This window comes from Triticum urartu, chromosome 7A (genome assembly GCF_056163025.1).
Source record: "Triticum urartu cultivar PI428250 chromosome 7A, HENAU_Tu73, whole genome shotgun sequence".
Taxonomy (NCBI): Eukaryota; Viridiplantae; Streptophyta; class Magnoliopsida; order Poales; family Poaceae; genus Triticum; species Triticum urartu.
In genome coordinates, this window is record NC_141879.1 from 36,514,384 (window position 1) to 36,529,487 (window position 15,104).

Below are 15,104 nucleotides of genomic sequence, written 5' to 3' on the forward strand. Positions count from 1 at the left end.
GGGCTTAAGCAAGAACCAATCTTACCTACGCATCAAAACCACAACGATAGTTTGTCAAGTTGGTGCTGTTTTAACCTTCGCAAGGACCAGGCGTAGCCACACTCGGTTCAACTAAAGTTGGAGAAACTATCACCCGCTAGCCACCTTTGTGCAAAGCACGTCGGGAGAACCGGTCTCGCGTAAGCGTACGCGTAATGTCGGTCCGGGCCGCTTTGTCCAACAATACCGCCGAACCAAAGTATGACATGCTGGTAAGCAGTATGACTTATATCGCCCACAACTCACTTGTGTTCTACTCGTGCATATAACATCAACACATAAAACCTAGGCTCGGATGCCACTGTTGGGGAACATCGTAATTTCAAAATTTTCCTACGCACGCGCAAGATCATGGTGATGCATAGCAACGAGAGGGGAGAGTTTGATCTACGTACCCTTGTAGACCGACAGCGGAAGCGTTAGCATAACGCGGTTGATGTAGTCGTACGTCTTCATGGCCCGACCGATCAAGCACCGAAACTACGGCACCTCCGAGTTTTAGCACACGTTCAGCTCGATGACGATCCCCGGACTCCGATCCAGCAAAGTGTCGGGGTAGAGTTCCGTCAGCACGACGGCGTGGTGACGATCTTGATGTACTACCGTCGCAGGGCTTCGCCTAAGCACCGCTACAATATTATCGAGGATTATGGAGGAAGGGGGCACCACACACGGCTAAGAATATGATCACGTGGATCAACTTGTGTCTAGGGGTGCCCCTGCCCCCGTATATAAAGGAGCAAGGGGAGGAGGCTGGCCGGCCCCTATTGGCGCGCCAGGAGGAGTCCTCCTCCTAGTAGGAGTAGGACTCCTACTAGGAGGGGGAAGGAAGTGGGGAGGGAGAAGGAAAGGGGGGCGCCGCCTCCCCTCTCCTAGTCCAATTCGGACCAGGGGGGAAGGAGGCGCGCGGCCCACCCTGGCTGCCCCTCTCTCTCTCTCCACTAAGGCCCATATGGCCCATTACTTCTCCCGTTAGGGTTCCGGTAACCCTCCGGCTCTCCAGTGTTCTCCGAAATCACCCGGAACACTTCCGGTGTCCGAATATAGCCGTCTAATATATAAATCTTTATGTCTCGACCATTTCGAGACTCCTCGTTATGTCCGTGATCACATCCGGGACTCCGAACTAACTTCGATACATCAAAACTCATAAACTCATAATATAACTGTCATCTAAACCTTAAGCGTGCGGACCCTACGGGTTCGAGAACAATGTAGACATGACCGAGACACATCTCCGGTAAATAACCAATAGCGGAACCTGGATGCTCATATTGGCTCCTACATATTCTACGAAGATCTTTATCGGTCAAACCGCATAACAACATACGTTGTTCCCTTTGTCATCGGTATTTTACTTGCCCGAGATTCGATCGTCGGTATCTCAATACCTAGTTCAATCTCGTTACCGGCAAGTCTCTTTACTCGTTTCGTAATACATCATCTCGCAACTAACTCATTAGTTGAAATGCTTGCAAGGCTTATGTGATGTGCATTACCGAGAGGGCCCAGAGATACCTCTCCGACAATCGGAGTGACAAATCCTAATCTCGAAATACGCCAACCCAACATGTACCTTTGGAGACACTTGTAGAGCTCCTTTATAATCACCCAGTTACGTTGTGACGTTTGGTAGCACAGAAAGTGTTCCTCCGGCAAACGGGAGTTGCATAATCTCATAGTCATAGGAACATGTATAGGTCATGAAGAAAGCAATAGCAACATACTAAACGATCGGGTGCTAAGCTAATGGAATGGGTCATGTCAATCACATCATTCTCCTAATAATGTGATCCCGTTAATAAAATGACAACACATGTCTATGGTTAGGAAACATAACCATCTTTGATTAATGAGCTAGTCAAGTAGAGGCATACTAGTGACGTTTGGTTTGTCTATGTATTCACACAAGTATTATGTTTCCGGATAATACAATTCTAGCATGAATAATAAACATTTATCATGATATAAGGAAATAAAATAATAACATTATTATTGCCTCTAGGGCATATTTCCTTCATGTAAGTCATCACCGTGGGCCATGTGGATGTGGAGGAGGAAGTCCTCAATCCATACTGCGGGATCTGTTGTGCCGTCGTATGATTCAATGTTTGCATGTTTGAAACCTTCTGGGAATTGATGTTCCATTACTTCATCTGTGAAGCATAAGAGGTGTGCGGCGCCTCTGTATTGGGCTATATCGCGACGCAGCTCGAATGGGTCTTGCCCACTGTGTTCGGCCCGGCCGGATTTGCTTTTACTGTATCCGGCGTGACGTTTACCGTCTCGCAGAGTGGTGCGCCCTCGTGATCCATAGATTGATCTTGAATGTTTTGCTTTGTCCTCCAATATGTCTCGCAGGTCTGTCGTACCCCATGCCTTTTTATTTGAATGGTGTTGTGGTGGAGGCTGAGCTTTTGGCTGGAATGTCTCTCTATCGTGGCCACGAGGTGGCCGATCAGCCATATCATATGCTTCTTCCTCCAGTCGGGGTAGTAACCTGCGCCTTGGGTAACTCTTGGAGGGGTGCTCGAGTTAATAGTTCTCGGTTGCGAGGACTTCAGTCCATTTGTCAGCTAGCAGATCTTGATCAGCTTGAAGCTGCTGCTGCTTTTTCTTCAGGCTATTTGCCGTGGCCATAAGCCGGCGCTTGAAGCGCTCTTGTTCGACGGGATCCTCTGGGACGGCGAATTCATCGTCGCCGAGGCTTGCCTCGTCTTCGGAGAGGGGCATGTAATTGTCATCCTCCTCCTCTCCGCCAGCCTCTCTCTCAGGAGAGCTGGCTCCTTCATCCTCCTGCTCTAAATCTTACTGGAGGGGATTGTTGTTGTCTTCGGCGCTGTCCGGAGTGTTATTATCTCCTGTGCCGGTATCACCACTTTTGCTTTGGCGGGACTTAGAGCGGCGCCGCTGACGCCGGCGCTTGGGTTGCTTCTTGGAGGGGTCATCCTCCGCTATCTCGTCGCCGTTGCCCTCGTTGGGTGTATGCACCATGTATATGCCATATGACGAGGTGGCTTTCCAGTGCCCTATAGGCGCTGGTTCGTGTTCGTCTCCTACATCGTCGTCCATACCGTCGATGTCTTTGGAGTCGAAGTCGAGCATGTCGGTTAAATCATCGACAGTGGCTACGAAGTGGGTGGTGGATGGGCGTTGAATTTATTCGTCTTCGGCATCCCAATCCTGTTGGCCATAATCCGGCCAAGGCTCTCCTGACAAAGAGAGAGTCCTTAGTGAATTCAGAATGTCGCTGAGGGGCGAGTGCTGAAAGATATCCGCGGTGGTGAATTCCATGATCGGCGCCCAATCGGATTCGATTGGCAGGGGCGCGAACGGTTCGGAGTCCGGGAAAGAGTCCGACACCTTGGAGTCACAGGCTGTGCAGAGGTTTATGCTGGTGTTTGGCTCGATTGCCGTCGAGACTGCAGCCCCTGAGGTGGTGTCTAGCCACCCGTCCTCGATTGGTGCAGTTTGCTCCGAGCTAAGGGTCAGAGCAGATGCGGGCGCAGCCTCTGGGGTACTGTTCGGCGGCAGAGTTAGGTCATACCCATCGCGAAAGTGGGGCGCGCCCGGCTGTGGCTTGAATCCGTCGAAGATCAAGTCTCTGCGGATGTCGGTCGTGTAGTTCAAACTTCCAAATCTGACCTGATGGCCAGGGGCGTAGCTTTCAATCTGCTTCAGGTGGCTAAGAGAATTAGCCCGCAGTGCAAAGCCGTCGAATACGAAGATCTGTCCGGGGAGAAAAGTCTCGCCCTGGACCGCATCGCTATCAATGATAATAGGAGCCATCAAGCCTAACGGCGATGACACAGAGGAACTCTCAATGAAAGCACCAATGTCGGTGTCAAAACCGGCGGATCTTGGGTAGGGGGTCCCGAACTGTGCGTCTAGGCCGGATGGTAACAGGAGGCAAGGGACACGAAGTTTTACCCAGGTTCGGGCCCTCTTGATGGAGGTAAAACCCTATGTCCTGCTTGATTAATATTGATGATATGGGTGTTACAAGAGTAGATCTACCACGAGATCAGAGAGGCTAAACCCTAGAAGCTAGCCTATGGTATGATTGTATGTTATGATTGTTGTCCTACGGACTAAAACCCTTCGGTTTATATAGACACTAGAGAGGGTTAGGGTTACACAAGGTCGGTTACAAAGAAGGAGATATCCATATATGTATTGCCTAGCTTGCCTTCCATGCCAAGTAGAGTCCCATCCGGACACGAGACGAAGTCTTCAATCTTGTATCTTCATAGTCTAACAGTTCGGCCCATGGAGATAGTCCGGCTGTCCGGAGACCCCCTAATCCAGGACTCCCTCACCTTGCCTTGCACAAATGGGCTAAGTGGGCCTCTAGGATTTATTAGGAATTTCTGAAATAGTTATTGTGCTGCCCAAAATAGACTAAATTCCAGCAATCCCCCACCAGATCCCAGAGGCACACAGAAATTTGCCTTTGGTTCCAAAACACTGTTTTATATACCGGTACTGCAGTGGAGACTGTTAAATTGAACTTCCACCTAGAACTCTATGCTACACTAGTAAGCAACTTGAACAGTTGATTGGGCCTTGAACTGCAAGTTTTCTGCGAATCTAGCTTCACATAAAGCCTTGACCGATACGTGGCTACCGTGGGTCTTCCCCGCGGGTGGAGCTTATGCGTCATACTCCGTGACCTTTCATGAGTTTACTAGAGAGAACCCTACTCTCATAGATTGCGACGTTTGACAATCAGACTCATATAGGTGTGTTCTTCAAAAGATGTTCTGCAGGATAACATCTCTGCTTAAATAAGCCACTTAGAACACATTAAGATATACATCAACCTGCCATGCAGATTAGGAGAGTATTGCATCTTCATGGAGTGGTATTGTGAATAGTAAGGATACTCTCCTCTCAGTTGACCAACAACTTGTCTTCCACATCTAATTCACGGGATCTCCGATCACAGAGAATAGGTTACCATTGTGAACAACTCATATTGTGGGTCTCATAGCCATCTCCCTCGATGCATTATCTATCACATTTCGTGATTGACCCTTGGTAAAAGGATCTGCCAGATTTTTAGACGTTTGGATATAATCCAACGCAATAACTCCGGAGTTTTTCATTTTCCTGACAGACTTTAACCTTCTCTGAACATGTCTTGATGACTCCATGTTATCCTTTGAGCTGCTCACTTTCGTGATCACAGTTTGATTGTCGCAGTTCATAAGGACACCCGGTACAGGTTTCTCAACAACCGACAAGTCATTCAAGAGCCGGCGAAGCCAATCTGCTTCAACCGTAGCTGTATCTAGTGCTGTGAGTTCTGCTTCCATTGTTGACCTCGTTAAGATGGTCTGCTCGCAAGACTTCCAAGAAACAGCGCCACCTCCATGAGTGAATACATAACCGCTCATGGCCTTTATCTCATCAGCATCCGAGATCCAGTTTGAGTCACTATACCCTTCAAGCACCTTTGGATGCCCGGTGTAGTGAATTCCATAATTTGCAGTGCCTTTCAAGTAACGCAAAACTCTCTCTAGAGCTTTCCAATGCACATCTCCTAGTTTTGAGACAAACCGACTCAGTTTGCTAACAGCAAAAGAGATGTCAGGTCTTGTAGCACTTGCTAAGTACATAAGCGAGCCAATAATCTGAGAATATTTCAATTGATCTCTAGCAATTCTTCGATTCTTTCGAAGTAACACACTCGTATCATATGGTGTTGGAGAGGGCTTGCAGTCACTATAGCCAAAGCGACTCAAGATCTTTTCCACATAGTGAGATTGAAGCAATGTAATCCCACCATCATCGTCTCTCAACAACGTGATGTTTAGAATGACATCAGCTACTCCTAAATCCTTCATCTCAAAACAACGAGATAGGAAATCCTTGACTTCCTTAATAACATTCAGATTTGTTCCGAAAATCAGTATGTCATCAACATACAAGTAAAGGATAACTCCCTCGCCCCCACCATGGCGATTGTACACACATTTGTCAGCTTCATTCACAACAAAGCCTGTAGTTGTTAAAGTTCTTTCAAACTTCTCATGCCACTGTTTGGGTGCTTGCTTAAGTCCGTACAAAGACTTCAGCAACTTGCACACTTTCCCTTCCTGACCATCTAGTACAAACCCATCTGGTTGTTCCATATAAATTTCCTCGTCCAACTCTCCATTTAGGAAAGCAGTCTTAACATCCATTTGATGAACGAGAAGACCATGCGAGGCAGCTAGTGAAAGTAGAACTCGAATAGTGGTCAGTCGAGCCACATGTGAGTAAGTATCAAAGAAGTCTTCACCTTCCTTTTGGGTATAACCCTTAGCCACGAGCCGAGCCTTGTACTTTTCAATAGTACCATCAGGCCTAAGCTTCTTCTTGAATACCCATTTGCATCATATAGGTTTGCACGCATAAGGACGATCAGTTATCTCCCAGGTTTCATTCGCCAAGATGGAATCCATCTCACTACGAATCGCTTCCTTCCAGTAGTCAGCATCTTTAGATGCATAGGCCTCTGAAATAGAACTGGGAGTGTCATCTATGAGATACACAAGAATATCATCACCAAAGGACTTTGCAGTCCTCTGTCTCTTGCTCCTACTAGGAACTTCATTGTTCTCCTCCACAGGACTTTCAAAGTGTTCCATCGAAATGGCAGGTTCGATAATTGTAACTGGTTCCTGATTCGATGAACTAGGCATCTCCTGATTAGATGAGGTAGCCATATCCTTCATGGGAAAGATATCTTCAAAGAAAGTCGCATCATTCGACTCCATGATCGTACCGACATGTATGTCAGGTACCTCAGATTTTACAACCAAGAATCTATAGCCAATGCTATGAAAAGCATATCCCAGGAAAACACAATCCACAGTCTTTGGTCCAAGCTTCCGCTTCTTTGGAATTGGAACATTGACTTTCGCCAAACAACCCCATGTTCGTGGATAAGAGAGTTTTAACCTTTTCTTCTCCCATTCCTCGAATGGAGTTATCTCTTTTTTCTTTGTGGGAACTCGGTTTAGGACATGACATGCAGTCAATATGGCCTCCCCCACCATGCCTTGGAGAGACCCGAAGTGTCTAACATGGCGTTAACCAAATCTGGTAGAGTACGGTTCTTTCTTTCGGCCACCCCATTTGACTGATGTGAATAGGGAGGCGTCCTCTCATGGATTATACCATGTTCCGCACAAAAAGCATCAAATTCATTGGAAAAATACTCTCCACCACGGTCGGACCTAAACCTCTTGATTTTTCGATCAAGTTGGTTTTCCACTTCAGCTTTATAGATCTTGAAAAAGTTCAAAGCCTCATCCTTAGATTTCAGAAGATACACACGGCAGTATCTAGTGGAGTCATCAATTAACGTCATGAAATATTTCTTTCCACCTTTTGTCAACACACCATTCATTTCACATAGATCTAAATGTATGAGCTCTAGTGGTGCAAGATTTCTTATTTCCGCAGTCGTGTGAGACTTACGAGGTTGCTTAGCTTGCACACACACTTGACACTTAGATCCCTTGACAGTGGTGAAACTAGGGATTAAGTTCAACTTCGCTAGTCGCGACATGCAACCAAAGTTAACATGACAAAGACATGAATGCCACACATTGGATTCACTATTGTTGCAAATATGATTAACAACTTTATTGCAAACGTCTGATAAGGATAAACGAAACAAGCCTCCTGACTCATAGCCTTTACCAACAAAGGTTCCATACTTGAATATTACAAATTTATTCGACTCAAAGACAAGCTTGTAGTCATCTCTACACAGAAGAGATCCGCTAACAAGATTTTTATTGACGGAGGGGACATAATGCACGTTCTTCAGCCGCACGATCTTCCCTGAAGTAAACTTCAGATCGACCGTGCCAACACCACGAACAGAAGCATTTGAACCGTTGCCCATCAGCACGGTTGAAGTCCCTGCGGTCTGATAAGACGAAAACATGGAAATATCACCGCATACATGCACATTAGCACCCGTGTCAATCAACTAGTCAGGAGAATGACATACTGAAAGAATAGTGGGAAATATACCATACCCAGCATCCTTCATGTCAGTGTCTCCAATGACAACATTAGCGGTCTTGCCGCCTTTCCTAGGATGACGCTTGTCATAGCGATTAGGGCAACTAGGAGCCCAATGATCAGGATCCCCACACACATGACAAGCATCTTTCTTCTTGCCATTCTTCTTCTTGAAGTTCGTGTGTTGCACATCCTTATTCTTCCCATCAAACTTTGCTTTACCATCAAGCTTGCCCTTGTTCTTGAACTTGTTGGGCTGAAAGTTCTGCTTCTGTACCACATTGGCACTAGATCCTCCCTCAATACCTCGAGCATGGGTGTCCTTTTCTCTCGCCTTTTCTTCCACATCAAGAGTGCCAATGAGATCCGGAACGGAAAACTCCTGCCTCTTATGCTTCAGTAAGGTAGAAAAGTTCCTCCACAAAGGAGGAAGCTTAGTGATGATACCTCCGGCAACAAACTTGTCCGGTAGCATACAATTGAAGTGCTCAAGTTCTCTAGCAAATGATTGTATCTCATGAGCTTGCTCAACCACGGAACGCTCTTCAGTCATCCTGTAATCATAGAATTGCTCCATGATGTACAGCTCAGTGCCTGCATCCGAGACCCCAAACTTGGCCTCAAGCCCCCTAAGCCAGTAGTCGCGCAGAGCGCTCCCCAAAAATCTTATCACCCTTCTCCCGTACAGGACTCAAAAGGTGTGGTCTCGGAGGCCTACTGTCCCGACGTGCGGTGCACGCCGCAAGCCGGGATGAGGAAGACAACAACAACTCAGAGATGGAACCGATGGCGAGGGAAGGAGTAGTTCTGGCAAGTGGGGAAAGAACCTCCCTTATAAGGAGGTCCAACTCCCACTAAACTAGCAATGTGGGACTAAACTTTAGTAGTATCCCTTGCCTTGCACAAATGGGCTAAGTGGGCCTCTAGGATTTATTAGGAATTTCTGAAATAGTTATTGGGCTGCCCAAAATAGACTAAATTCCAGCACATGTTGCTAGCTACACCCCCTAATCTTCTGCTGTCTCAACAAGAACAACAACTATGTCAGTCGTGGGGAGGCCCGTCAATGTGTGAAGACATAACTGGCCAAGCTAGATGGGCCCACATAAGCAAGTCCCAACCCAAGCCAAAGCTTCCAAAAGTAAGAGTGTCGCCATGGAGGATCGAGGTGAAAAGGCCGTCCCTTGGAGGCAAAGAACAAGGCCTATATTCTTATTTTGGTTGTCGAATTTGGACATCATTTATGATTTATTGTAATTGTGTCATTAAACAAAATATCATCCAAATTGTGACCAAGAAAATTGATAACTGGATTTCTCTTTAATAGTCGCCCATTGGTAGAATATTTACCAACCAAGTAAGGCCACCAACCATTTATGATTTACTTTGCTTAACTACCTAACTAGATTTCTTTTAAACAGTTGTATATCAGTAGAATGTTTGCCAACAAAGTAAGGAGACCAACCATTTATGATTTACTTCGTTTTTAGCCGACCAATTTGTAGCATTGTACCAACCTCCCGTTTTCTCCTAGATGATTGTCGCACAACCAAAGGTTGTGAACAACTTATGGATTGCAAGATCCTCAGCAAGCACGAGGGCCTCTCTGCAAGCTAAGGCTTTAAGTGTAGCTGGGTGAATGCTTCAAAAGACAATGTAGAAGGATCCCTGAAATGCGTCATGGTTGTCTGAAATAGCAACGACATCATTGGTATCTCCATTCCCGGCCACAATCAACAGTTGCCCATTGGTACAAGTTTAATCGGATAGCAATGCGACAGAGATTTCTCTTTGTGAAGAAAAATTAAGGAAAGATATAATAGAACAAAAATCCAATAATTAAAGGCTTCACCTACCTTCACAAGAATTGAATTGGTACACCATTTCTTAAGGATAAGGCTGCTTGTAATGGGAGTATCATATACTAGTATCATGCATATGACACTAGTATATGATACTATCTCCGTAATGCATAGTATTATAAGTTAGTATCTTAGTTGCTTTATTAATTGTCATGTATGACGCAAAGTAGTACAACAAATATAATACGGTATCATTATATGATACCACACCCTCTCTTTCCTTATTTAATTGTGTGCCACACCATCTAAAAATTCTAATTGGCATGCATGATACAACTTATAATACTCTCATTACGACCAGTCTAACTCGCCGCTTGCTCATTGCGAGACAGCTTGTCCCGCCTATGGCACGAGCGGAAGCGGGCCGGCCCATATACGTGTTCCTCTAGACTTCTCTGGGCGGTTTTGGGAAGCTTCGATGGACCGTCGGACTGGTTTAGAAGCTTTCGTAGAATTTTTGTTTTCTTTGGTTTCTATAATTTTTGTAGGTTTTCATAAAGTGTTTTTTTCTTTCGGTTTTTCTTCTTCTTCTCTGTATATTTTCTTTGTAGTTTTTTCTTCATTTTTTTACAGACGAACCTTTTTTCAAATACATGTTGAAACATTTTCCATATACAAGTTTAACATATTTTCTACATTGCATAAACATTGTTAAGAAAAATGTCCTGAACCTACTTTCAATGGGTGATTATTTTAATTGTCACATTAAGAATGGAATGGAACATTTTTTTAATTATGTGTCTCATTCTTTTACATTGCACAAATATTTTTTAAAATGTGAAAAACACTTAATCTGAAACACTGGAACATTTTATAAATATCATGGAATTTTTTAAACTGATTTTTTTTGAAATCACGGGTACATTTCTTTGCATCATATGAATGTTTTTTTAAATGCCGTGAACATATTTTTAAAAGGCGCAAACAATTTTTTAAATATCATGAACGTTTTTTTGAATGTTACAAGTTTTTAAAAACATTACGCAAACATTTTTTGTACATTGTACTAATTTTTTAACATGTCAAAAAACATTTTTTACCACACAAACATTTTTCGACATTGTATTAACATTTTTTTAAAATACAATGATCATATTTTTAAAATGTGCAAATTTTTGTAATGGTTAAGAGCACTTTTTATAAATGGTACGAACATTTTCCAAAATTTGCATATAACAGATTTTCTACACAGCATGAGCATTTTTTTAAATGCGTGATGAATTCTTTTAGAATTTAAGTAACTTAAATTTTCTATATATATATTTAGTATATTTCAAATTATAAAAATAACAAAAACATAAAACTAAAATAAGCCGAAAAATGAATGCTGCCTGAGGCGATGGGTCCTTTTATCCGAGAGCTCCTATGCGCCGCTCGCTGCGGCGAATTGTCGTGCGGCACACATGCGCGTCTCCAGCTGGGCGGCCCATTCGCGCAACACAGTGAAAAAATCCCAAAAATCTCTGCTGGCGGGAGGGATCGAACCAGGAACCTCTATCTTTGTACGCACGAGCATAACCATCGCGATAAAAAAGCTTTCTTGGTTTTCTATGGCGTGCGGGAGCTAACTGTAATGGAGACCCGAACATTTTCTCAAATTCCTAACGCGAAAATTATTTTGAAAAGGTGTTTCTTAAAAAGCGAACACTTTCCAAATTTTAGAAGAAAAAATAAAAGGAATGAAGAAATTTTTGATAAACTGAACACTTTTTAAAATCCTGAACATTTTTTGAATTTAGGGAACAAAATTTTGAAATCGAGAACAAAATTTGAAAATGATCATTTTTTAAAGCACGGACATTTTTTAAATTTTGAGAAAAAATTTGGCACGGAGAACAAATTTGTAAGAGCGGGAATTTGAGAACAAAATTTGAACATGAACATTTTTTAAAGCACGAACAATTTTTTAATCTTGAGAACAAAATTTGAAACAGAGAACAAATTTGGAAGCGCGGATTTTTTTAAAGCATGAACATTTTTTTGAATCTTGAGAACAAATTTTGAAACATAGAATAAATTTGGAAGTGCGAACAATTTCTTGAAGCATGAACATTTTTTGAATATTGAGAACAAATTTTGAAACAGGGAACAAATTTGAAAAATCCCGAATATATTTGGAAGTGCAAACATTTTTAGAAAACCTGAACAAAAAAGTTGAAGTCCGGTACATTATATTAATTTCAAAAATGTTGCACTTTTTTGTGTAATGAGAACAATTTTCGAATTTTGAGAACAATTCTTAAAAAACTGAACATTTTAAGGAAAGGCAAACAAAATTTGAATATTTTGAGAAAAAGAGAAAAGAAAAAGAAAAAGAAATAATAAACCAAAGAAAGAAAACAAACAGAAAAACCGAAAAAAAGGAAACAGAAAATCTGAAGAACAAAAAGGAAATAGAAAGAGAAGAAAAAGAATTGAAAAAATGAAATAAAGAAACAGAAAAACAAAGAAAGAAGAAAAAAATAGAAAGAAAAAAGAAACAGAAAAATAAAAAAACCAGCGAAAAACCGGTTCAAGAACCTTCTGGAAGGTTCCCAAAACCGGTCAGGAACATTCCAGAAAGTACCCAAAACCGGATACTGTAGCACGCGTAGTTGGGCCGGCCCATCTGGATCGCTAGGTCGCTCGGCTCTGTGCGTTCGCTCTGACAATCTGCCGCAATGAGCGTCCGCTAGGATATTCCCTTTTATCCCACGGGACCTCCTAGTTAGCGCACCCCTGGTATTTTTGGGTCATAGGATTATCTACTATTCAGAGTTTGTGTTGATTTGGTATTACCGCCAGTGCTTTGGACCGGCCCATGTGCGGGGTGGGCACCCCTGTTTCTTTTTTACTTTCTGTGGTTTTTTTCTCTGTTTTTCTTGCTTCACCTCAATATGTTTAGGATTTCAATAATCAATTTGAAATTTTTCAAAATACTATTCATACAAAAAATGTTTACCAGTTTGAAAAATGTTCTTGAATTCAAAAAAACAATCTTGAATTCGAAAATGTTTGTGAATTCAAAAAATGTTCATGACTTTGAAAAAAGGTCCATGAATTTAAAAATAAAAAACATTTAAAAAAAATATCTCCTTGAATCCAATTTGATCTGTAACTTTCAAAAATTTCATAAAGTTCAAACAGTGTTTGTTAGTTCGCATCTTTTTCACTAATTTTCAAAAATGTTCACCAGTCGAATAATGTTCACAATTTCCAAGAAATATTCACGAATTCAAAAAATCTTCACCTTTTTGATAAAAAAATCTTGACTCCCAAAACAATGTTAACGAGTTTGAAAAAATGTTCATGAATGTGAATAATATTTACAACTGTTAAATAATAATGTATCTGATTTTTTCCACTTTAAAAAAGTTCATTAATTGAAAATCTGTTTATGATTTAAAAATAGTTGGTGATTTGAAAACAGAAAAAGTATTCATAGAAATAAAAAATGAAAAGAAAAGAATGAAAAAGCAAGAGAGAGATAGATAGATAGAGAGAGAGACCCGAACAAAAAAAAAGAGGAAAACCCGATTCAAGGAAGGTTCTAGAACCTTCTCAAAACCAGTTGGGGAATAACCCGGAATCAGACGGCCATATAGAAGACGTGGCGTGCTGGGGGGGGGGGGGGTACACATTTGATCGCTATTCCCCTATCTACAGAAAGAATATGATCTGCCTTGTCTTGCAACATGCTGAGACAAAGCTGCCCCTGAGACGCTCTCCAAATGGGCTGGCTGCAAGGGCCGGATCCGCACCGTTCGTCGCTAGGGAGGTTGTTATTCAACAATATTTTCACAATGTAAATGAAAATAATAAGAAATGGTCCAACCAATGAATAACCCGATAATAATTCTTTGCCTTTATTCATGCCATTCGAGGTGTGTAAACAAAGACTTCACGAGCATGATAAATAGATAAAACAACAGACACAAGAGCATACACACAAGTGCAAGTGCGGACGCACTTCACGAGCATATATATGGCTGAAACAAAAGACACAAGCACACGCTGACACCATCACACGCACATGCACACAGGCGAAACGACAAGGACACTCGGGGTTGCACGGATTCGTTCTTGATTCTCGAGGTAGCGATTCAGGCCCTCCTAAGGAAGACGTCGGTGAGCACCGTCCTGGACTGCAGCGCTCCAGAGCCTGGTAAACATCATATCCAGTAACTCAACTCGGCCAATACTGGATCTTGTGCTAAACAGCAGTAGCAGTAGCAGTAGTAATTTCGTCATGGTTACCTCAGTGGGGCCAACTGGGACAGTCCTCTCCTGAAGGTGGCGGATGTCCCTGAAATTGTTGTTGAGCATGGTGGTATAACTGATGTGAGACATGGGGGTGACCGTGAGGTCGTCCATGACCGTGTAGGTCACGGCCCCCCGCACGAATCCGCGGGATGAAGACGACGACCCGCCGCCGGCAAGCAGGAGAACAGAAGGCCGCCGCCCGTGGGCGCGAGCAGGGCGTCCCTGGCGTCTTGGTCGATGATGTAGGAGGCGTGGAGCCCCCCGAGGCTCTGGGACAAGTTGCCGAAGCTGCCCATGGAGCCCCTGCCGAGCAGCGCGGCGGCGGCGCCGAGGGGGATGTTGCCGAAGGAGAAGAGCAAGTCCGCCATGTCCTTCTCGGCCTCGGCGCAAACCACGCGCCTGGTGCGGGTGTTCACCTGGAGCTTCAGCGTGAGCGGCGGCGGCGCCGTGCTGCTGCTTCCCCATCCTCCGTAGGCCATCATCGCCATCTTACTCCCCGGCGCCGGATCGACTAGGATGGTACGCAGCTGCTGTATTTTCGTCTAATTTATAGAGGAAGACAGCCTCGCCTCTAAGCAAGGTGGTAAACAAAAAGATGCATGTCTCTGTGCCCCTCGCTTTTGAACCACTACATGAACATGCACGACGGCGGGCGATGACCGGCGTGTGTGTGCATGCACGTCACAACGTCCGACCTTGATGGACACATATGCAAAAAATTTCGTGCTGGATCGGCTGACGCCTCTTAGCCAGGTCCTGTCCATTTTTCCATCAATCAACCAGGGCAGGTTACGAGGCCTTTAAGGAGGGAAACATGCATGCACCCACGCACGGGCAAACCACACCTTTTTTTTTTAAGGGGTCGGGCAAACCACACCTGCTTGATACTAGGGCTGCAAACGAGTCGAGCTCGAGCGAGTTGGAGTTGGCTCAGCT

The 15,104-nt window shown here is 43.8% G+C and overlaps 1 pseudogene; it reads right to left on the reverse strand.

Moving 5' to 3' along the window:
• Nucleotides 1-14,008: 14,008 nt before the first annotated feature.
• On the reverse strand, nucleotides 14,009-14,668 carry LOC147957402 (uncharacterized; annotated as a pseudogene).
• Between the last annotated feature and the right edge of the window lie 436 nt (nucleotides 14,669-15,104).